This window comes from Lonchura striata, chromosome 1, assembly GCF_050655825.1.
Source record: "Lonchura striata isolate lonStrDom1 chromosome 1, ASM5065582v1, whole genome shotgun sequence".
Taxonomy (NCBI): domain Eukaryota; kingdom Metazoa; phylum Chordata; class Aves; order Passeriformes; family Estrildidae; genus Lonchura; species Lonchura striata.
In genome coordinates this window covers 4,336,910-4,359,882 of record NC_140703.1, presented here as the reverse complement: position 1 = coordinate 4,359,882, position 22,973 = coordinate 4,336,910, and the positions used below count along the sequence as shown (strand labels likewise).

Here is a 22,973-nt window from a genome sequence, read left to right as displayed (position 1 = left end):
AAGATGATAAGGCTGGAACATCTCTCCTGTGCAGACGGGATGAGAAAGTTGTGGAGAAGACTCTGAAGAAAGCTTAGAACAGCCTTTGGGTACATTAAGAGCTTTCACAACAAAGAGTGAGAGCAATCTTTTAATGGGCAGACAATAATAGGACATAAGGGAGTGGTTTTAAACGTAAAGACAAGATTTAGGTTAGATATTGGAAAGAAGGTCTTTCTGTGAGTGAGGTGAGAAAGTAGAACCAGTTGCCCAGAGAAGTTGTGGATGTCCTATTCCTGGAAACATTCAAGACCAGACTGGATGAGGCCCTGAGCAACCTGGTCTTGTAGGTGGCATCCCTGCCTATGACAGAGAATTGGGATGAATTTAATGTCCCTTCAAACCCAAGCCTTTCTATGAAACGACTCTATGACTTCCTAAATTCCCAATTCTAGCTGAAAAATGTTTAGCCTCAAACTAATAGTTTTTATGGGTCTAATCAGTAATAGCTCTAATGTTTTCACAGGATGTTCCTGAGTGCATCTAGTTACGGAGGTTTGACAAAACCTCTTTGGGTACAGCAATTTCTGAGGCATTGTGATTCCACCTTCTAAATGAATAGTTTTAATGTGTCATAGCTGTCTTTCCCAGGCATCATCTGCTTCGTAAATCATTGCAGTTGATAGCATATTGGGTTCCCAGAAAGCAATTAGAAAAGGCATTTTTGTATTTTCCCCCTCATCTCTCATTCTATCTGAACCTGTCTCTTTTTCATGTTAATTTTAATGTAAACCTTTTTTGTTTGAGTGTTTTTAAGGCTACGTAGTGTCTGCAGCTCGATGCATTAGCAGTGCCCTGCAATCTGGGGCAGACAAGTTCCATATCAGTAATTTAATAAGTCATACATAAAAAAAAAACCCATCATAGATTTATTTTATTTTAAAATGGAATAGGGTCAGCTTTGTGAGCAATGTATCTGCCAACTACTGTCATTGTCCTGCCTAGGCAAGCTCATTTATCTTCGTTAGTAAACAACTTAAAAGGCAAAGAAGTTGGATGGCTTAAGGGAATGTTATTAGGACACAAAATCTCTGATGTCTTGCCTAAATCCAGGCTGAATAACTTATTAGGCATCTACCACCAGTATGCAGTTAGGAGATGCAGCTAAATATATGGCTGTTATTAGCAGGTGACAGAGGATCAGGCAGTTGTCACAGTTGGGAGGTCAGCACAGTTAAATCAATCACAGTCAGGGTGTCTGCAGAGAAAACACTAAAGGTGCAAGCTTGTAAATTCTGACAATCACCAGCATTTGAGGTGCATTCATTCAGTTGCAAAGTCTTAAAATTTAAGGACCACTGACTGGAAATCTTAGGCATAGCTGATGAATCTAATTTTTTTTTTTTGTTCCTTTTTAAACCTAAATTCTTTGGCATATGGAACACTTTATGTTCTCTGGTGGGAAACTATGATCTATGATAAATGAAGTTCAAATAAGCAGTTTACAACAGTAAAAATTAGTGAACAAGTTGTTTAGTTTTCCAGACACTTAATTTCCCATACCATCAATTTGGTAGTCCTATGGCCACTAATATCACACCAATTTGAAAATGTAGTTTAAGCATGGGTACACAAACATGCTGGAGGGTGGGGAAGGGCGTTCTCTGCTGAAGAACCACAGTAAAACCACCATAAATTAAAAGCATATAATCTGCCTTTATAAAAGCCAGCATGAACTTGCAAAGCCTTTCTGGGACCATTAAAATGTCTGTATTTCCCAGCAGATCTCATTACCCTAAGTGCATCCCTGTGGACTCCAAGAACTCCAGCTACATTTGGGAAGTATCTCAAGGGCAGCTGCTACCTCTGTGTCTGAAAAGAACATTGTTTTGCTCTTTTTGTGAAGACAGCATATACTTGAAAGGATGTGTTTAGAGGAGAAAAAGAAGTTATGGAATATACCAGGTGTCAACACCTGCAGAGCTACTTGTAAACTGTAGAACTTGGGCAATTCTATTGTGAAGAAGTTTGAAACACTTGAATGATAAAAATTGATCACAGAAAACTATTGGGGTCATGTAAGCTTCTCAGTATTTAGACTGCAATAAATCTTTCTAGTGCTATTGCCCTTTTTTTCACTGAAGTAGAATGTTTCCAACATTCTTCTCTCTTTTGCTCCAGAAGACTGTTTCACAGTACACTATACCTGACTCTTTACCTAATTTCTGAAACTTTTTACTTTGTTGCATGGAGGACCAGAGATTAATTTATTTGTTTTTATTTTTTTCTTCTGTGAAATTGGCAATGATGGGAATATGCATTTCTTAGATGAAATTAAGTACCTCAAATCTGTTCTGTAGAAATGTCCTTCAGCTTTGCACATAAAGAAATGCAGGGAGTTCTGATGCTTCTGCTTTCTTCTTCCTTGCTCTTTCCAACATGGAACGCAATGTATGGTAAAAAGTTGATGAAATAGATGTCAGCAAAGAAGTTTGGGATGGCAATGAGAGGTTTTCCTAAAAAGCTGTCAAAGCAAGGAGTACAAAGTGTAGTAAGGGCAGATGATACTTGTTTGCTGTCTTGCTAAAGCTGCAGATATTTCATAAGCAGGAAGTTTTTTCTCAGTGTTCAAGGCATCAGATTGCAACCCCTTTGTTGGAATTTGGCAGCAGGGGTATATGAATGTATGGAGGCCACTTGTAGAAAACACTAGGAAGCTGTTGAGGATGCACTTATCAGGCATTTGGAAAATCAGACGTAGGTGAAGAGTAGTTTTGACTCTGTGAAGTTGACAACAGAGCACTGCTTAGACCCTTTCTTAAACTTCCCAAGACTTTCTCTCTCACACACCTCAGAAAAGGATAAGAAACTGTGCTGGCCTGAGGTTGTTCTGTTCACATGAAAGCATTGGGGTTTTTTGAAAGATAAGTGTGGTGAGGATTGTAAGAATTGTGCTCTTACTTGGCCTACCAAAGGAGCAGCGTAATGCAACCAAGTCTCTGCATGAAGAGATTTGGAACAAATTAATATCAAAATTCTGGGGTTTATAATACACAAGACTTAAGCAACTAGGTAAAAATAATTTGACAATAATTTCCCTTATTAGAGAAAACAAGGAGGAGTGCACTTGCACGAACAGGAAGAAAATAAAATTTAAAATATAGCTTGAAACATTTTTTCCATGAGTTTTGCCTTGTCTAACATTACATTTTACTTAGTTACTTAAGAAGACTATTTCTATTGAAGCATTGAAGATTAAAGGTCAAAGATCAAATGTGCTGTAATAGATTTTAAACAAATTTTTTAAAATATAAAAATATTTATGAAATATTGAAATTATTCAAACATTGTAAGTATTGCCTCACTACGTATTTCTGAGATTACTATAAGTAATATTAGTTTTGACTTTAATATTGGATGAAGAACTATATTAACAATATAATCATTATTCTAAGAGGAAGAAGTAGAGACCTCAGTTCTTTTAGCAGTTCTGCTGCTGTTTCAGTATTTTTCATTTTGCTGCTCTGATTTCTTTGTATGAAAACCAAAGGAATATGAAAGAATTGAAACAACAGGATGCTTCTGTTTCAGTGGCTGATGGCATATGTTAGTAACTACTCTACCAGTGATAACACTGCCAGTTCATGAAAGAAGGAGCAAACAGAGAAAAGTGAAAGTCTTTCTTAGGTAAGGGTTTATCTGCCAAATTAATAGGCAACTGTTGATGTTAGTGTAGATTTAAAATAAATGTATCAAATATTGAAGCCATTGGTTGACGAAGTAGGAAGCTGTGTGAATTAAGGAAAAAAATACAGGATCTTTTATGTTACCAATTATCTCAAAGCAAGCAGTGAGCACAATCGAATTTATGAAGGATTGATTAATACTGTTCTCTAAATTATTTCCTTTATTGTTTACCTGATAAGCAATCACTCAAGGAGATCGAATAGTTTAGCCTGGAGAAAAGGAGACTCAGAGGTGACCTTATCACTCTGCAGCATCCTGAAAGGTGATTGTAGCCAGGTGGGGTTGGTCTCTTTCTCCAGAAACAACCAACAGAACCAGAGGACACAGCCTCAAGCTACATCTGGGGAAATACAGGTTGGATATTAGGAGAAATATTTTTACAGAAAGAGTGATCAAGCACTGGAATGGCCTGCCTGGGGAGGTAGAGGAGTCACCATCCCTGGATGTGTTTATAAAAAGACTGGATATGGCACTCAGTGCCATGGTTTAGCTGAGGTTTTAGAGCATGGGTTGGACTCGATGACCTTGAAGGTCTTTTCCAACCTTGTGATTCTGTGAACGTATCCATAGTCTGACTTTTTTTACAAGCTGGAAATATGTAAGAAAAAGGGGCCGAATTTTCTTAGCTATATATTATTTTCCTCTGGGATTTTTTTGTTTTTTTGTTTGGTTTTTTTGTTTGTTTGTTTAGGGTTTTGGGGTTTGTTTGGTTTTGTTGGCTGGTTAGGTGTTTGGTTGTTTTTGGGTTGTTTTTTTTTCTAGTGGTGTGTGGTGGGCTTTTTAATTGTGAAAACCAGTTGATGGGAGAAGCTGGCCAAAAGTTAATCAATTGTCTGACTATTGTGCTCTCTGAGAACTTAAGCTCTTCACTGAGAGAAGTGTGTCTTGGCATTTTATTAGCATAGTTCTTAAGAAAACACTCAACAAAAAGAACAACCTAGGCCTATCATAGATAATTTTATTATCTGTGAATACCTCACTGGAGTGAGCCCTGCAGTCAGAGCAACTCATGGTTCTTAATACCAATATAATTCTGTAATGCTTGTACAGGCAGAGTCAAAATAGCAAGGTACCATCCACTTTTAAACATTCTGCAGGCGGGACTAATAAACCTGAGCTAGAGTTAATTAGCTAATTAGTTATTAGAGTTAATTTAGTGTTAAAAGTTTGATGATAACCTCAGAGCCATCTCTAAAGCTTATCTCTTTCAGTTCTCGTGAGAGGCTGTTCTGAGCCCACCAGAATCTTGTTAGTGCACACCCTGCCACAGGGTTTCTGATGAGCAGAAACCAGGTAATTTTTTTACTAGAAAAGTTCAGGTTTTTTTCAGGATTTCTACACACAAAGTATGTTTTAATGAAAGTACTATGACAAAATCTATGGCTTTTTAAATGAGAGGTTTTTTCTGCTTTAGCCTTATGATTTGGTAAGTTTCAAGAATGCAGCAAAGCCAAAGGGCTCCCTAGTATTTTGGAGACCAGCTGGGCTTGCTTGTTTGAAAAAACAAAAACCAAGAAACCTGTAGTGCTGCCTTCTCACTAAAGAACTTGCAGAGGGGTCCAGCTGAGAAAAGCTAAGGATGGCAGCATGCTGGAGATAGAGAGAAGACATGGGATTTCTGAGAGCTTTCTTTACCCAGCCAGGAGATGTGAAGAAGCAATAAGTTTGGTCCAAAGGACTTCCAGTTTCTTTGCTTAATTATATGGGACTACCCCTGCTCTCCTGGCTTCCCTAAAATAAACCAGCTTGGGACAGCAGTTAACCACAGCAATTGCAGTGCTTGTTTGCCTGGCCTAGAAAACAGGGAAATGATAGCACTCTTTTACTCCCATTCCTGACCAAAACAAAAACAATTTTCCCCAGCCCCAAATGCAAGACCTAGAAGATCTGATCACCCTCAGATTAAAGATGAGAATTGTTTAGATAAAATAGTGGACAATTTTCTTGTGTTGAGTTGTCAAATGACGCTATATTTTTTTCTCAGATATTTGTAGATGTGGGTGTGGGAGCTAAAGGCATCATAAGGATGCCACTGGGGAGTCAAGAAGGTTAGTCCAGGGCTGAAGTGGCTGTCAGGAGACCATGACTTCTTCCTGGGATGCCAAGCCCTGGACAGAAGAGCAACATCTGTCTTCCTTTAGGTGTTTTACCACAAGGGGAGAAAGGTACAGCTGATCCCAAACCTTGATTTCTTAGGGCTTGTGAGTTTTGATTTTTCTGCCTTATTGGAAGGTGTCCAGATCTGCAGATATTTGTTTGTTCATCTATAGTTTAATTTAATTTTCACTGGTAAAGGTGACTTAGAAAAGAGCCTGCTGCAAATGACAACTTTGTGAATAGATAACATTTTTCAAACCGTATATGTTAGCTTACCTGATTTTTTTTTTCCCTCAGAAATAGCAACTTTGGATACAGATTCCAACTGTGGAGCAAGTCAGCAAGGCCTTAAGAGGTAAAAAGATATTATCCATGCTATGTTTATGGGGAAAACTTTTTAGAAGTTGTCTAAAGGTTGATCATTGCTAGCTTTTCTCCCTCGGCTTCTACTCATTCAATAGCCAACCATGAGGAAAACTAGAAGTTTTGAGTTATTGATGTTTCTTAATTCTAGGGACTATATGACTCACTAAGGTTTATAGTTTTGTTACTCAGTAATCATTTATTTTTCATTTATAATAACCAGCTTACTTTTGGAGGGGCTGGCGGGGAGAGTAAGGAGGAGGCTCATTACAATTTTTGATAAAAATAAACCAAGTTGTTTTGCATAAGCATTAGCCTGGAGTAAAACTTGTTGCTGAAATGTACATGTACTTGTATGCAAATGTCCTTGGCACCTTTCACAAATTTGGATCACCATCATGATGCTATTTGTAAAAAGCACCTAAAATCAAGAGTAGAATTCAAAAGAGACTGCTAAGGCAGCTGCTGAAGATAAATCTTATTTAATTTCTTAACGATAGCACAGCTTCCTACTCCATTTTCTGTAACACTCAACTCCTGGGGTCACTTCTTTGAAGGCATTTTCAGTTGTGCCAAGACAAAATCACACATAAAGCACATGGAGGATGCAACAATTATCTCTTATAAATGTGTTCAGCAGCAAGGTGGGAGTATCTTTTTGGGTGGAGATGTTATGACCACTGCTCTGATGTTTTCTCTCAATGAGTCTGCACTGGCCAAACATCTTCCAGTCAGATGTGGAAGAGTAAAGCTCCGTGGCATCTTGGGATGGAATGAGCTGCCTTTGTTTTTTGGTTTTTTTTCTCACAGGATTTTCTATTTTGTCACAATGCTGTCACAGTCTTCCTTGAAATCTGCTAGTAAAGTTGCAGCTCAACCTTTTTCTTTCTGTGTTCTTTCTTTATTTTTACTTTTTCTCTTCTAGGATGTTGTAACTTCAATTAAACTCTTCCTAAACTCTTGCTTTCTGATGAAAGCATAAAAAACCATAGCTGTGGTTTCATCAGTTAATTTTTTCCTTAAAACACGCCCAAGTCATGAATTTCCCCTCTTCCACTATATATTTAAGAAAAATCCATTAGAAGTACTACTTATACTCATTATGAACATACAAATTGTGTTTGAAACTAAGCAGAAACTTCTGATTTCTGAAATTTTAATTGGCAGCTGTGATAGCAACAGGATTTTGCTTATATTTTTGCATTGCAACTGAGAATTCAGTCAAAATTTAGAAATAATAGGCTGTATAGAGCTAGGAAATTGCTTCATCTTTTTTCATCAGACTGAATTAATTTCTTCTTTCAAAACTATCTGGATTCAAAAGCCTTGGCCAATTTAGCAAATGCAGTTTGTAATGCCCTGTAAAAATGGTGATTCTGCTTCCCAGCTGTGATTTTTGCTAGGTCGTGGAACCATGTGCATTTTAGTTGTGACATGCAAAGCTTAATAACTTTTCATTTAATATCTATTGAGTTATGAAGCTTTTTTTTTTTTTTTTTGGCTTGGGTTTATTATTGTTGTAAATAACAAAATGAAAGAATATCACAGGGCAAAAAAAAGAGGTTTGCAGAAAAAGAAAAAAAATCTTCCACTTGTGCTCAGTGTTGATTTTGCAAAGGACTAATCCTTATAAATTAAAGAAGAAAAAAGTTTTAGAACTTTTGCTCTTGTGATGTCTTCATCTATGGTTTCCAATTGCCTGTATTTTAATATTAAAAAGCATAAAGTTGTTACATAGGCCCAGAACCCTGAGCTCAATTTAAAGAAGGGCTAATTTCAATTCTGTCTTCTCAGGCCATAAATTTCACAGATTATGAGTGTGAATAGCTTGAAGCAATGTTCTCTTTAGATTTAAATTCCACTGCTGTTCTTTTCATGGTGACATTCTTGCATTTCTGAAAGGGAAAAAAAGGAATATTGGCTGTCACAGAAAAATTCTCAAATGCCTCACAAAGGAAATATACCTATTTCTCTTGTTCATAGGATAACTAATTTGGGGGTTTTAAACCTTCTTTTGCACGCTGTTCTCATCTATTAATAATGTTTTGAGTGTCTTTGTGGTTGCCTTCCTTAAAATATTATTTTCTTCTGATGATGGCATAAAAGCTTTTCAGAACAGAGCACAGTCCCTTTGACTGCTGGTTATCTATTGGCTGTCTAATGTAATGTTCAAAGCACAAAAACCAGAGTGAAAGGCTTATTTTCCCTGTGTGCTTTGCACAAGGAAGCAGTGGAAAAATCATCTGTTAATTTGAGCAAATTTTTGGAACCATTTCGTTTTTCAGTCTCTACATTTTGAATGCTATTTAAGACCATGGCCAAAACCAAAAAAATCTCTTACCTTGAAAAGGGAATGGTTTCATAGTCTTCCTCAGTCTGAAAGTCTTATTATTGATAGTGCTAAAGGGAGTAGCTTGGAGGCATGAATTTGTTTTGCAGGGTGCTCACGAACAGGGAAATATTCTTTTAGTTTTTGTTCAGGAAAAAAATGTGATTCATTAACAAATTCTCCGAAATTGCACTTTGCTGTGTTGTTTATGGAACAGTCATGAAGAGCTCATCCCCCAGACACACCCATGCCTGACCTGAGGTCTCTGGTCACTTAATTCTGTCTCCCAGCTCACTTCAACATCGGGGTCACCTTAATCTACAGCATAATCTCCAAAGTGGAAGTGTTTAATTATTCCAAGTTGTTAAAACAAGCTGGTTTGACTTCTCAGGAAGCCTGAACCAAAAGTATGACAAAGTGACCATGTGTATGTTTGTGCCATACCCTAAAACATCTATCAGGCTTTGTGGTAAAGCTTTCGTGTTCTTACTAAATTATTCTGGATTTCATGATAAGATATTAATGTCATGTTGCAGGCTTTACATAGTCAGAAATGTCTGTGGTTTGGTGCTTTGTCTTCACTTCACTTGCTATTTTATGCCTTTTTTTTCATTCAGACCAGACACATGAATAAATGCTTTTCTAATTTAGCAGTTTACTATGCTTGAGTTTCTCAGCTTGTTTTTTGTCTTCTTCCTGTGGAAAGATGAATCATTGTGAAACCCTGGCTCCCTCCTAGGAATTATTTGCAACTATCTTCTCTAGGTGTCTTTTCTTTGATGTGTATTGGAAGGGGACTTTATTTGTAAGACTACTGTCATTTTTTCCTGTGTTCCTCAGTGGATTATTTTTTTTTTCTTTTTCCCTCTCACCTAAATATGGTGGTTTGAAATATTTCTTTCATGACAGTTCTTTACCCAAGCTTTTGTCAAAATATGGAAGTATTCCTTTTAAATACTTCCCAAATTACTATTCAAAATGTACAAGATATAGTATGTCTCCCTTTTGATAATTTTCTGATTGCTTTTCTTCATTTTATTTCCTTCTAGGGAGAAGTTGTGTAAAGAGTGGATTTCCTGACCAGCTGCCATTGTTTCGCCCAGGCCTTGGAAAGACTTGCTAATTATCTGTGCAAATAAAGAAGTCTTGGTCCAGACGGAATCAGATTTCTGATACCTGGCATTTGAACCATCATGTGGACTGCCATCAGATGTGGTCTTGCATAAAAATGTACCAGGGCTATAGATCAGGGTAAAGTCTGTATCTGCTATTTAGGCATTAATCTTTACCCCTGGTGACTGTTTCATACCACAACTATAGAAATGCACATCCTATTTCATTTGTGTGCTTTTCTTTCTATTCTGCTGGGTATATTTTGTAGTTTAAATAGTAGGGAATACTAAATTGTTACTGGTGTTTTTTCTATCTTTGTAGTTTTAGAAAATAAATACACCTAATTTCGCTCTCTCCTTGTAAATCTGAATGGTATATCTGTGGTAACTCAACTAATCGGGGCAAAAATAAACAGCTTTGGTTCATGAATTGGAATGGAAAACTTGTAAAGCTGCTCATAATAGACTCTTCTGGTCTCCATCCCCTTGCCAGACCTCTGAAAATTCCTTTAATAGTCATGTTACCTTCATCAGATATTTTCAGTTATTTGGGGAAAAAGAAGAAAAAAATTTTCTTGGGGATTCAGTGTCCCCTTCTCAAGCAATGCAAAGCAGAGCTATGGGATGCCATAACAAACCTATTTGTTTAAATGTCCTTGATAGCCACCAGTAACACATTTAATGACCTGAAACAGTCATTGTTAGTGATGGTTCTTGTAAATCTTAGGGGACCATTTGTGCTTTTCACATTTAAGAATTAGAGGAAGCTGCCAGACCAGATGGGATTCTGAAGAGAGAACAGAACCAACTCCTCCAGAAAACAGAAAGTGGTAGGACCAGTTCCTATTTTCCTGATAATAAATGATGCTGTGGTAAATTATCCTTATAATTTGAATGTAGAAATTAGATATCTAAAGCCAGAGGAACATTCCCAGTTATGTTTTCATATCCTCATTTTTTTCCTTTCATATGCTTAATTCATAGTATGTCAAATTTGGGGATGTATATAATGGCTTCTTAATTCAAGCATAGCTGGAAGATTTTAATGGTTATTTTTGGGCCATCTGGAACATGAACCTTAATCTTCCTAAGCTGTATTTTAAAAGAGCTGATGGACTCATTTGCCAGAGTTTAATTTGACAGAAGAGTGGTTTTATCTGTTCTATCAATTAAAGTATAGTCTGTTATCAGTCAACAATATCATTTATGATAAGTACTGTAACTGTTAAATGCATTATGTTGCCCATACGGTGGCTGTCCTGTTGTTGTCTCTCTTTTCAAATTTTTTTTTTTTTTTTTAATTGGACAACCTCTTGCTTCTGCTTAAAGCATGTTAATCAGGAATATAACACTGAAATATAAGCAGGAACTCAGCCCACAGAACTCTGATGAGTGTCCAGGCTTAATGTAGCAGAACAGAAAGCAAAATGGAATCAGTGTCAGAATCACTAAAAACTTATTCTTTTCAAATTTAACTAAAGAAAATGGGTTCTTACTGCTATTTTAAATCAATAAAAATATTGTCACCAGTGCATGTTCACTTATCCTGAAAAATTCATTTCCAGAGAGCAAGATCCTACTTTGTATAGCTGTATAGCTAAAAAAAACTTTTTTGAAAGAAATGCATGTTCTCTTTTGCATTTTTCATGGTAGGGGGAATATTGTTTTTAAAGTATGTTTATATTTTGTAGCTGGAAGCTCTTCACAAACATATTGTGGAAGTTTATTTTGGTGCCAGTCCTACAGTAATGCTTTGAAGTGAACTTCCCAGCATTGCATATAAGTAAAAAGTGGTGCTGGGGAGAGTAAGATACTTTTTTCTCTCATTCTTCTGAGTTTTTCCTGAGCCTTAACAACGATTATTGATGACAGTAGCTATGAAGTCTTTGCAGGTGCTATATTTTTCCTTTTCCATTGTGCTATCACTACCCGCTCTGTACTGACCATTCCTATCAGGAGATTCAGCCAAGAGAGACTGGACTTTGCCACTGAAAAACATTCCCGCAGCACAGGTCTCACAATTCTTTCTGTGATGCTAGTGCTGATGAGGATTTATCAAAAGGGAGTAGGGTGCAATTAGATGACTCCTCCCCTCTTTGAATTACTCTGGTTTTTAATACGTTTTATGATCTGTGCAGCACATTGAGTCTGTGTTCAGGAAAATATGTGAATACCTGAAGGAAAATAGGATATGCAGTACTGAGCCTTTCAAAGGGATATGGGTAACTTGGAGGCTCTCAGGAATATTTTACCCTTTTAATTTAACTCCTATGTTTTCTAAAAGGTGATCAGTATCAAGGAAATTGCATTGGGCTTTTATGTGCCAAGCACTGTGATTTGTAGTCAGTGTCTCACTGAAAACTGTTAGCTGAGTACTCAAAAGTCCTAAATATTTGAAGGAGCAAGTTGCTGACAAGTTAAAATGAAATAGTAATTGTGATGTTACCTTGATAGCAATTTCTGTACTTTTTTTTTTGCTCAAAAAATTGTTCCAAAGCATTTTGAGAAAAGGAAGGCTATGTCAAGTTAACATTCATTTCAGGCCATGTGCCTGATTCTCCATCTGGAATCCTATTTTCAGGCAGTCTGTCTGGACTTTCCAAGTTATTCAAGGAACGAGGTACAAAGATTTGCATGCACAGCTCCTGTTGGAGTGGGAAGCTTATAGCCCTGTCTGACATCAGACATGCTGCAAATGGGCAAAGACCTCCAGAGACTTCTGCCACTGTACCTTATATTTGAGCTGCGTTCTGCCTTGGCACTCGTTCAGAGTCGTATACTGGATTTTCATCCACGCTGTTGTGGAGGAAAGAAATAGAATTAAACTCAGAAAGAGGTGAAGAGTTTGTGTTCAAACGAAGGATCCTGGTTTGATGGCAATTTTCTGCATCATACTGGTAGTCTAAGAACCTCTGTAAAATATCTTTTTATAGAATACCCAAAGATTACATTAGTGTGTTTAAAATATCCCTTAATGACTCCTGGTCCTTTCTGTATGAAACCCAAGAGCATTTACAGATAGTTCTATCATATTGCATCCTATGTTTTGGAGAGAAAAAGCTGAAATTCAGCTGGCTGCCTTCGCATGAGCTTGCTAAATTATCTAAAATTTTGAGCATTTAGTTTATGGATGAATTTGGATAATTAAAGCATATTCCATTAGCTGAAATGCATAAGCATTGCTACCTGCACAGTTTTGTTCCAGGAGAAATGGTTTTTCACTTTTGTGGGGAGCTCTTCCTTTCACAGAGTTTTGTAGAAACAACAGCAGTAGAAGACTATGAATATTTGAATATCCCTATAAATTGTTGTTTATCTATCGCAACTTTTTTTTTTTTTCAAATACCTCATCCCTTTTCTGTGTTTTTTTAGCTACACTTGCTTTCTGCCTTTATATGACTTTTTTTTTTTTTCCAGGAGTCCCTATTTGAGGAGATAAGGACTTGAGAAGGTGAGAAGAGGCACTCTGGCTTTTGTGTTATAAACTGTTAATATAAATATTTTACCTCTTTTTCATGATTCTAATCATTATTGGAAAGTTGTTTTGTACCACTTTTAACATGAAAACTTCAATAGTTCCTTCAGCAGGTGTTTCTCAAAAGACCAAGCTGGAAAGCCTGTCCCTGTTATCTCCTAATGTGGATCAATCCATGGCCCCAACAAGAGCTGGTAATGTGCTATATCATTGCTTTCACCCTGAATTACCAAGTTGTGGAGCTACACAGGAGGAGGTGAAAGAAATTTGCCCCGGAACATTTCTCATTTCAGGAGGTAAGAACGATTATCCTTGGAGCTGGTTAACACCTTGTGGAAGTGTTAACTAAGTAGGGCTCACCAATCTGAGAACGTGCAAAATGTTTGAACTCTATTGGCTCTTTCACCCAAGCTACTCCTGCATTTTTCCTGCTTTGTTTAGACACAGCATTTTAACAGCAGAGATAGAAGGACTTTCCTTGCCCTTTTAGTAGTGTTCTACTCTCCTTATGTTGCTGCTCTAGTCCTTTAAAAGACTACAAAGTGCAGTCATGTTCTTTCAATATAATCCTGTGAGAATTAAAAGAAAAAAAACCAAAAAGACAAAAAAACCAAACTCAAACAAAAAGCCAGGGGACTTGCTTGTGGTAAGCACATTTCTCTCCTTCTCAAGATTCTTCATAGAGGTGCACAGAGAGAAATGAAAGAGAAAACAGTTTCTGTTTCTGCTCCTTGTTTTTCCTATGTGGAATGTGTTTGGAGAATTGTTTACCTGGAGTGAGTGCTTGGTTGGATTCTGGTGAGGATTGTTTGAGCTGATGGCCAATCCAACCCACCTGGGACTGGGCTCAGAGAGGGTCACGAGTTGTGTTAGAGTTACAGAAAGTAGTATATAGTTTTAGTATCTTCCTTTTATACAGCATATTAATGTATTTCAGCATAGTTATAATAAAGGATGTGGGTGTTGAATTGCTGTTAGACATTGGGCTTACCTCCTCCCAGGCATCTACCCTGATGTGATTATCAGGGTCTTCTTATCCATGTTCAGGCCTTTGAGGCATGAACAGTTTTCTAAAGAAAACTTTGTTCTGGAAAGCTGTTGTGTTCCCATATGTGTTTAGGTTTGACATAATGTTATCAATAATTAAATCTTTCCCTCCCCTGATTTTTCACTTAAAAAATATATATTATAAATATATATTATATATATATATAAGGGTTGAATATTTCCACTGAGCATACCAAATACTTGGAGTATGACACCATGGAACAGTCACTAACTCTTCTTTCCCTGCCCCAAAATTAATGGTAAAATTGTCTAACTGCAGCAATTTGCCACCAACCTCGGCAAGGATGTAGAAATTAAGCACATATTAAAAAATCGGGATAAATCAATCTCAGATTATTAAAAACTATTATTATAACTGTGTAAAAGTGTACATTCACACAGTTAATATATATTTGGTTATATTTGTTGATATAATATTTGGTTAAGAACAGCAAATCAAATAAACTTAAATATCTTCCTGTGCTACAAGGTGAAATTTTGTCCCCTGCTTCTCCAGTTTCCTTTCTAGAGATGTATTGTGATTTGACATTTAAAAGTTTGTTTTATCCTACTTTGGGTCGGGAGGGGTTAGTGAGACATTGTGATGTCTCCCAAAAACCAAAATTAGGCGTAGGAAAGGTGGGTGAGGTGTTCAAATGTGCTCATATGCACCCAAAGACATTCCAACTCTGCTGTTACCTTAACAGGAAAATACAAATATCTCAGCTGTGTTTTTTTATTGATTATTCTCTTCTTTAAATTAGTAAATAATTACATTTTTTTAAGTAGTGTAGGAATCAAGGCACTCTAATATTGTAGATAACAATTATTTAATGGTGAGCAGTGCTTGGTCTGAGAAACTTAGTTTCTTATGAATATATCCACATTTATAGATATCTCTCATTAATAAGAGGTGGTTTAGGAAGGTATTTATTTTAAGTTTATAGGATTTAGTGCAGATTGGAGAGCCAGTATCTGCTCTGGATTTATTTGAAGTTGATGTTAAGCAGAGAGAAGAGACTGACATGTCTGTAGTGGTTCCATAGCTGTCTGAATTATTGTTAGGATCCCAGTGCTGGCATATCTCTAATTTAACACACATTTCAGCAGTGACTGTGGTAATAAAATCTGAAATGCCTCATTCTCCTTTCATTAAAGTCAGGAGAAAAAAAAGAGATCTGTATCAATATGAACAGAGGTGCTCCTGACCAATATGAAAGTATCCTTTTACGTAACAAAAAAAGACTAATCTTTTTGTTCTGTCTATTGTTCTATCTTGTTGTTCTACAAGCTATCTATTGCAGACCTGTATTTCTTTTCAATGAAATGTTATGCTAGAACATAATTCTTCATGCCCTTGAATGGTTAATTGCAAAGTTGAGTTTCCAAAGTACCACACCTCACTTCTGAACTGAACAGGTGAAGTCACGATAGAGAGAGACAAAAGTTGAAAACGGCTTGGAATTGGACTTTAGGAAATTAATAAAAACAATCAATCCTATCAACCCCTTTGGACAGTCTTGCACCCGTTTCAACAATTGTCTGCTGCTGAGTTACTGTAGTAAGAGTTGATAAAACAATAGGATTGAAAATAAATGGAGAGGTTTAGGACATATATATTTGTGAATTTGCTACTTTAGCATCTAGTTTTAGGATCTACCTATTATGCTGCAAATAATAGGGTGGGGGAGTCATAATTTTAATGAGCTCTAATTACACAGGTAATTTTGGTACAGATATCCATTTATGAATGCTTTGATCACTTGACACACAATAATTCTCTCATTTAATGCTTTATGCACTACAATAGAACTCCCTCTCTTGATATAAGAATATACACCTCAGGAAGGAAGTTAATTGCTTTCAGTAACAAAAGAAAATTTAAACTTTGGGGCTAATTAAATTCTCATCTGCAGTTGTAAATATTTTTAACTATGCAGAATGTAAGTAGGGTTTATCTCCTTTTCATCAACAAATAATATCATATGAGCACAGTGAAATCTTCCAATTAAACATTTTTATATTACAATAAAAATAATTAATTGAACCTTGTTATGTTTAAAATTAATTATTATAGTGGAGCATGTGCAAAAGTCAGAATTATAAATAACCACAACTATCCGACCAAAGAATGATGACATAGCTAGAGAAGCATTCACTGTTATTTTGTTTCTCTTAAACACATATCTAAAAAAAGTGCTTCATCAGAAATTTAGGGAATTTATTATTGGCTTGACACTGATAAGATTGAAAAAACGATTATGTGCCATGGTCATCTAGGAGATTGAGGAAACATTTTGGCTTAATAACACTTGTCCATAATGCTTTTTAAAAGTTCTAAGTAATCCTGCCAATTTAGAGACTCAAATAGTTCAAAGCTGTCTTCCTTTCCTAAGGAAGATAAAAAGAAGGAAACATCTATGATGACTCACATACACTAAACCTAATTTGAAGAAAAATAAACCAGATAGAAAGCAATGCACAGCACACTCTGTGACATCCTGCTCTATTGCAGCAGATTAAGCCTCTCTCCAAATTGCTTTGAGCTCTTCTAGAGGGAGAACACAAACATATGTCAATGTTTTGGTGAGTCACTTCCTAGAGATAGGATATATTCTCATCACATGGTCTGTCATTAGCTGGCAGAGTAGGAAAACACGAACATTTTTGAGATATGACTGTCCAGTTTGGCTGCTTGCAGGAATTTTGGGTCTGATTTTTTCCCTTCAGGTCAAACCAAATTTGTGCAGCTGTGTAACTTACAAAAGGGGTGTTTTCATTCTAGAAGGAGAATGACTTGTGTAGATGGTAGTTTATGGAAGAGCTTTCTCAGAAAGCACTTTAAGAGATTATTATAACTACGTCTTTGGATCCAGAGAAGAATTACTCATTACTAGTACTTGGAAATATTTGCTCTAAAGATTTTTTTTTTTTGGCTCTTCCCTGTTGTTTACATTCTTTCCCTAATAGTTTCTTGGTGTTGTGGGTTTTTTTTGGGTTTTTTTTTTTTTTGTTCTTTTTTTTTATTATTATTATTTGGTCAAAATTCCAAGAAGTCTCAGTGTTCAAAACAAAAGACTGAAAGTATGTAGTTCTGAAGCTTTTTCACAAGCATCCCATCGAGTTGTCTTTTTAAATTTATCCTCCCCAGAAACTATTTAAATTTATTCAATTTTTAGTAGAACTCACAAAAAAAAAAAAAATCCTAGTCATCACTGTTGAGAAAGGAAACTATAAAATATAAGCAAAGAACATGATTAAAGTTAAAATTCAGAATAAGATAAAAATCTAATTTAAGGCAGTTTTGTAATTTGGAGATTTTGAAGCATAACATTTTGAAGTTCTGCCTTGTCAAAGTATCTTTTGTCAAGTTATACTTAGCAAGAAACAAAGCAAAACAAAAATGTTGGTAAAACATATTTGCTGGAACTCCTTGTAAGTGTGCTCCTTCTGCTACTGAAATTTTTGTTGAAGAGTTTTGATTTTTTTTTTAATTCAGTGAGAATAATGGGTATAAAATAAATTTTCAACATTAGAAAGACAATTTTTGACAGTCTTGGTGTCCAGTAGAGAACTCTCTCACCTACAGGGATCTGTGGCTACAGTGGAAAGAGCTTCTCCCTGTATTCTTGAAGTTTAAATTGTGCCTATATAATTGTAAGGGTTTTTATGGGAAGGAAAGGTAACTAATATATTTTTTCATTCTACACCCCATTACATTGTATAGAAACTGTCAAAATTTTGAAAGTGTGTGGGCTTTGCCTTTTTCTAGATGTGGTTTTTAAGAAGTCTGGCTTTTTCATATTTTCAGGTCTAAAAAGCAAAGCTGCCACAAATGACAAACACATGGTGGGACAGAAATAGTAAAAAAAACTGCCAAAGAAATACACATTTTTCATGGCAAAACATTAACATTTTAGTATAAAGTAGTAACATTTGTGATTATGTATATGTTGTGAGATGAATTTAGTTACCTTTGCAGAGAGGAGCTGAATTGTGAGCACAGAAATAGGCAGTGATAGTTTACTTGAATCTAGAAAGGATGTTAAGTTAGATTTACATTTCAGTAGAAATTTCTGTGCTTGCCTTTTCCTCTAATATATGAGACTATTCAAACATATATGTATAAATCCTCATTATAGCCTTCTGATTTTTGGAAAATAGTGTCATTTTGCCTGAAGAAGGGCAGCTGGGAAATGGAAAGATTGAAGTGTTTGAATTAAGGGCCTCATCAAGAGCATCATTTTACCTATGAGGCATTGTTGGTGAAGACACAAGTATATTTTAGATTGAGTAGCACTGTGTACTTGACAGGTGTTCTCCTTGGATGAAATTTTTCATAAAGGGTTATCTGTATAGATTAAGTACTGGTAAGGCATTGCAAGGAGCTGTGGACAACCATTCATTAGATAGGTATTTCAGGCTAGGAATAATTCAGCTTTATTAGGTTTTTTTAATAAATTTTAACTTACTTGTGTTGATATAGCAATGTGTTGATGCATTGAAATAGCTGGTGGCCTGGACCTTGGTGTCACATCAATGGCAAAAGGAAATTACCTCCTTGTTGGTGTATAGACTAAACTAATGGTTTTCTCTAGCATCTTCCTTACTGACCTGCTTGTTGGCTGTGAACAAGTCACATACCAGGAAAAAAGTGATGTCCCTCACATTTTCTTCTTTGAGTTTGCAATGGTTAGCTGTCAAAATTCAGATCCCATGTTCCACCTGCAAGTGGCCCAGTAAATCCACTTGAGTAACGAATAAAAAAATGAAGGACAAGGTTCTTCTCTGTTGGACACAGCCTGTAAGCTGAGTGTTCACCCTGAGCTGACTCTAAGAAGTTAGACATTCTCATTTTCTCCTTCCCTTCCCACAGTGAAATGTGTTGGCTAGGAAACCACAGTGAAAGGGCTGCTAACCTGAAAAAAAATCTTTCAGAAATGTCCTTATGCTAAATCAGAGGAAATCAAGACCTTTCAGTCTGTTGTGACAAATTGGAAGCAACAGCCTAGTGGAAAAACTATCACCTGAGACTGGGAAGAAGAAGAGTTAAATTACTTTAGAGTCTGGACTTGGCTAATGTCACTTGAATGACAATAAAGTAATAAAGAATGATAAAGTAATGCCCTTCACACAGGGTCATTGGCTATCTGAGGAAAATATGCAGTGCCTGATTCATTCCTATTTATGCTTAAGATTTTTTCCAATGCAAATTTCTATCTAGAAGCATCATAACATGATGTTTGGCATAAAATTTTCTCTAAATATTCCAGTAAAAATTTTTGCATGTGTTATTGTTTACTTCCTGTAAAAAGACTATCCTAGTACAAGACTTTCCACCAAGTAAATTGGTTCTATTTTCATTTCAAAGGACTAGAATCCAGCGTGTGGCTTTTTCTTTTCCTTGGTTAGCTTGATGCATGGTTTTTAATGTATCCATTATTTGACTGATCTTGAAGTGGCTACAGAATGATTTGCTCATCACTCAGAAGTCTGACTGTGATCACATCCTGCAATGTGTTACCTCAGCAATAGACTGGGGACCATGGAGTTTCCCTTCTATACCGAAAAATTAATTAAGCAAGAGGATGGAGGCAGCCTAATCTTTTAATAATAGTCCTCTTAGGCTCTGTTACAAACTCTATTAAGTAAGTAGTACTTGTGATGAGCATGAGGCATAATCTGATCAGAGCCCAAAGTCAGCTCTCTGTGCTGAGCCCTGGGTGTCCCAAGGCAGAGCAAAACTTCATGTCTGCAGGAGGTGCTAGGGCCCCCTCCTGATAGCATTGTGCCAAAATACTGACTGCACTTCTGAATAGCACATCTCCTCATGATTAAATTCTGCTGAGCTCTCTCTCTTCTCTCTCAATGTGTTTCTCTTGCTTATTCCTTACCTCTCAGATCAGACTCCCAGCTCAACAGGACCAGGTGTAACTGCACTTAAAAGGCAGAATGTGCTAATAGTTATTTCATAAAGATAATGCCTAACATGTTATAGTGAAATACCAATGTCAGAATAAAAAACTAAATTAATAATCTCCTTTTCACTTGAATCATAGCTTGATTAGTATTACTACCAGTTCCAATATTTTCTCCAGGTTTATTTGAGCTTCTAAGGAACAAGATGTGAGGCAGAATTTTTTTTTTTTTCAGAGTAACAAATAACGGATTTTAGAACTTTAAAAAAATCCCCTTTTTATTTTCATCCATGCTTTTAAAAATTATTTTAAGTTTTGCCTTTAAGTGTGGCACAGGAAAATCATCTCCACAATTACTGCATGTTTATCAATGCTTGCACCTGTGCGTGCTAGTGTTTAAATTGTTCCTACCCACAAATGTCAGACTCCTAGGTAGAGCTGACGTGATGCTGTAAATCCTGGTCCTCTGAGGGGGACTGATGGCTCCCAGAGCAGAGCAGAGGAAGTGTTCTTGTCTGAGCCCTGGCAAATACAGCCCTGTTCACCAGGCTGGTACCATCTCTTTCCTCAGACATTGCAATACTGCTTTGGTCAGATGATATATTCAACATGAACACAGCAAAGGAAACATTTGTAGAAGTCAGGAACCAGTCTTCTGATCTATTTCCATCATCAGAAATAAGTGACAATAAAGAAGTGAACAATCTCAGTAACACAGGAAGGCTTTTTCGAGCCTATAACCAGGTCACAACACAAATGTTAGCCCGGCATTCTCTAATTTGTAACCATGGGAGAGGGAGCAGCAGAGGACACGGGGAAGCTCAGCCCCAGAGAGGGAGAGCAGAGTGAGAAAAAGCAGCAGAACTGCCAGCAGCACACTGGAAAGCAGAATACAGATATGTTTGTACATGCCTTCCTGACTGCTGTCTCCTGACCTTGCTTTCCCCACCCAGCCGTGCTGGAATTGCCAAAATCCACTTTCAGGGCAGACACTTCCTCTCTCCAGCTGGCTGGTCATTTCAGGAGAGCTTCCTTGTGTGAATGCAAAGTGAATAAAACTCTTCCTCATTTCCACTTCCCCCTCCTGCTGCCTCCCAGCTCCTGTTCTAAAACTTGGCAGCCCTAAAATTGTGACACCTTTTCCCTAGCCGTGTTGTGCTCCTTTTCTTACAGCTCTCGTTTCTTCTGTGCTGCAGCACTCAGCAAGCAAATAAGCTTTCCTAAGAGCTTTCTTTTTTGAAACCTAAAAATTGTCACCACCAGTTTAGCAGTTCATATCACAATAGCACGAGCCTTCATGATTCACAGAGGTTCAGTGCTAAGAAGGAAATGTATTTGTAGTATAGAGCAATTATTATGTTTTTCAAATATTTATTTATGGCGTGCATTTTAAGATCTTGTGTGCCCTGTGCCTCTGTCTGTTTATGGATACAAATCTCTTTTCTTCCCCAGTTATTTTTATTTCATTAGCATCTAGAATCCTCAGCAATGGCCCAGTTATATATACTGGGAAAAATAAAAGGTACCCTTTGATGAAATCAACATGAGCATAGCAGAATTCTGAAAACCTTTTACTTGTTACCATCTGGTTTTCTGGATATGTACTAAAGGGAGTATGAATGTCAGCTGTTGGAAATACATATGGGAATTTTTCCTCTCATAAGACTTCTGTTCTAATTTTTATTATTAACCTTAATTCTGAGGATATGTATATGTTTAGGTGATGCAGACTGGAGTCCCTTTTCCCTTAAATAGAAATATTAGTGAGGTAGCAGCTGCTGTACAATTTTCTGCAGTAAAATGCATGCAGAAATGTACAACATATTAACTAGATTATTTCAGAGGAAGTACATAGGCTTTTGCGGAAGACAGATTATTCTTAAAATAAAATTATACACACACACGTACATATGTACAAATGCTCACATAAAAATAGTCTAAAAGCAAGAATAGCTATGGCAATTTCCGTTTCCAAAGTATAATTAAAATCTATAAATAAATCTGTTTGGCCTTTTAGATTATAGTAGCCCAGCACCTTAATAAACAGGGGGAACACAGGTGTAAAAAATGTAAAGAAATGAGACAAAACAGCCCAAAATTAAAAAACCAAAACACTTTTTCTTTGGGGAAAATGCACTGACCCTAGGAGTAACATAACAATTTTATATCATGCTTAGAACCAGCATCTTAGCAGCAGAGCATCACAAGTAACTTTGCACAAGATGTTTGCCCTCCAGTAAATAAATCAATGAGAGAATAAATAGCATGGCAGGAAAAAACAGAGTGAGGCACATTTCCTCCTGAGATGCAAGCTCATCCTTTTCATAAATTAAGAGGGTAGGAGAAATAAGTGAAACATCCTACTGCTGAACAAATGCCTTAAATGTTTGTTAGAAGCAATGCTAAAACAATCACAGGAAATGCTGGGATCAGATTGAGGTATTCAATTCTTCAGATATATACCTAAGGGGAATTTTATGAATTATACTGTTTTGTTGGGTTTTGAAGTCTAATGTAAAGAACTTATATTGGCTTATCAAAAGCAGACTGCAGTTTACCCTTAAAACAAGCAATACAAAAAATAAAGTTAAAACTCTTATAAAATGCAGTTAACTTGAGAATTTTATCTGCTTTTTGCTAGAGTATAAGCTGAGGGAAATAGCAGGTATTCAGTGTTTAATCAAAACTTAAGTATAGCATGTTAAGTTGCCACATCTGTTTTGAAATCAAACTAGACAAAGATTCATCTGTCTTTTTGTTTATCCTTTGTTGATTTCTAGACATTTCTATCTGTATTTCTAATCAGACTCACTTTGATGAGAAATATATGAAAGTTGGTTGTCTTGTATCTGTGACAATGGCCTGAAGATGCAACAGCATCCCAACAAACTGTTGATATCTCTTAT

General features: G+C 36.5%; 1 long non-coding RNA gene across 2 annotated transcripts in view; it reads left to right on the top strand.

Moving 5' to 3' along the window:
* The window catches only part of LOC146768568 (uncharacterized), a 178,981-nt gene extending 168,999 nt beyond the window's left edge, over positions 1 to 9,982 (top strand). For both annotated transcript variants that reach the window (XR_014954631.1, XR_014954659.1), the window contains 2 exons: positions 6,121 to 6,178; positions 9,565 to 9,982. This is a non-coding gene — a long non-coding RNA (uncharacterized LOC146768568). The remainder of the gene's footprint in view (positions 1 to 6,120; positions 6,179 to 9,564) is intronic.
* Positions 9,983 to 22,973: the final 12,991 nt, after the last annotated feature.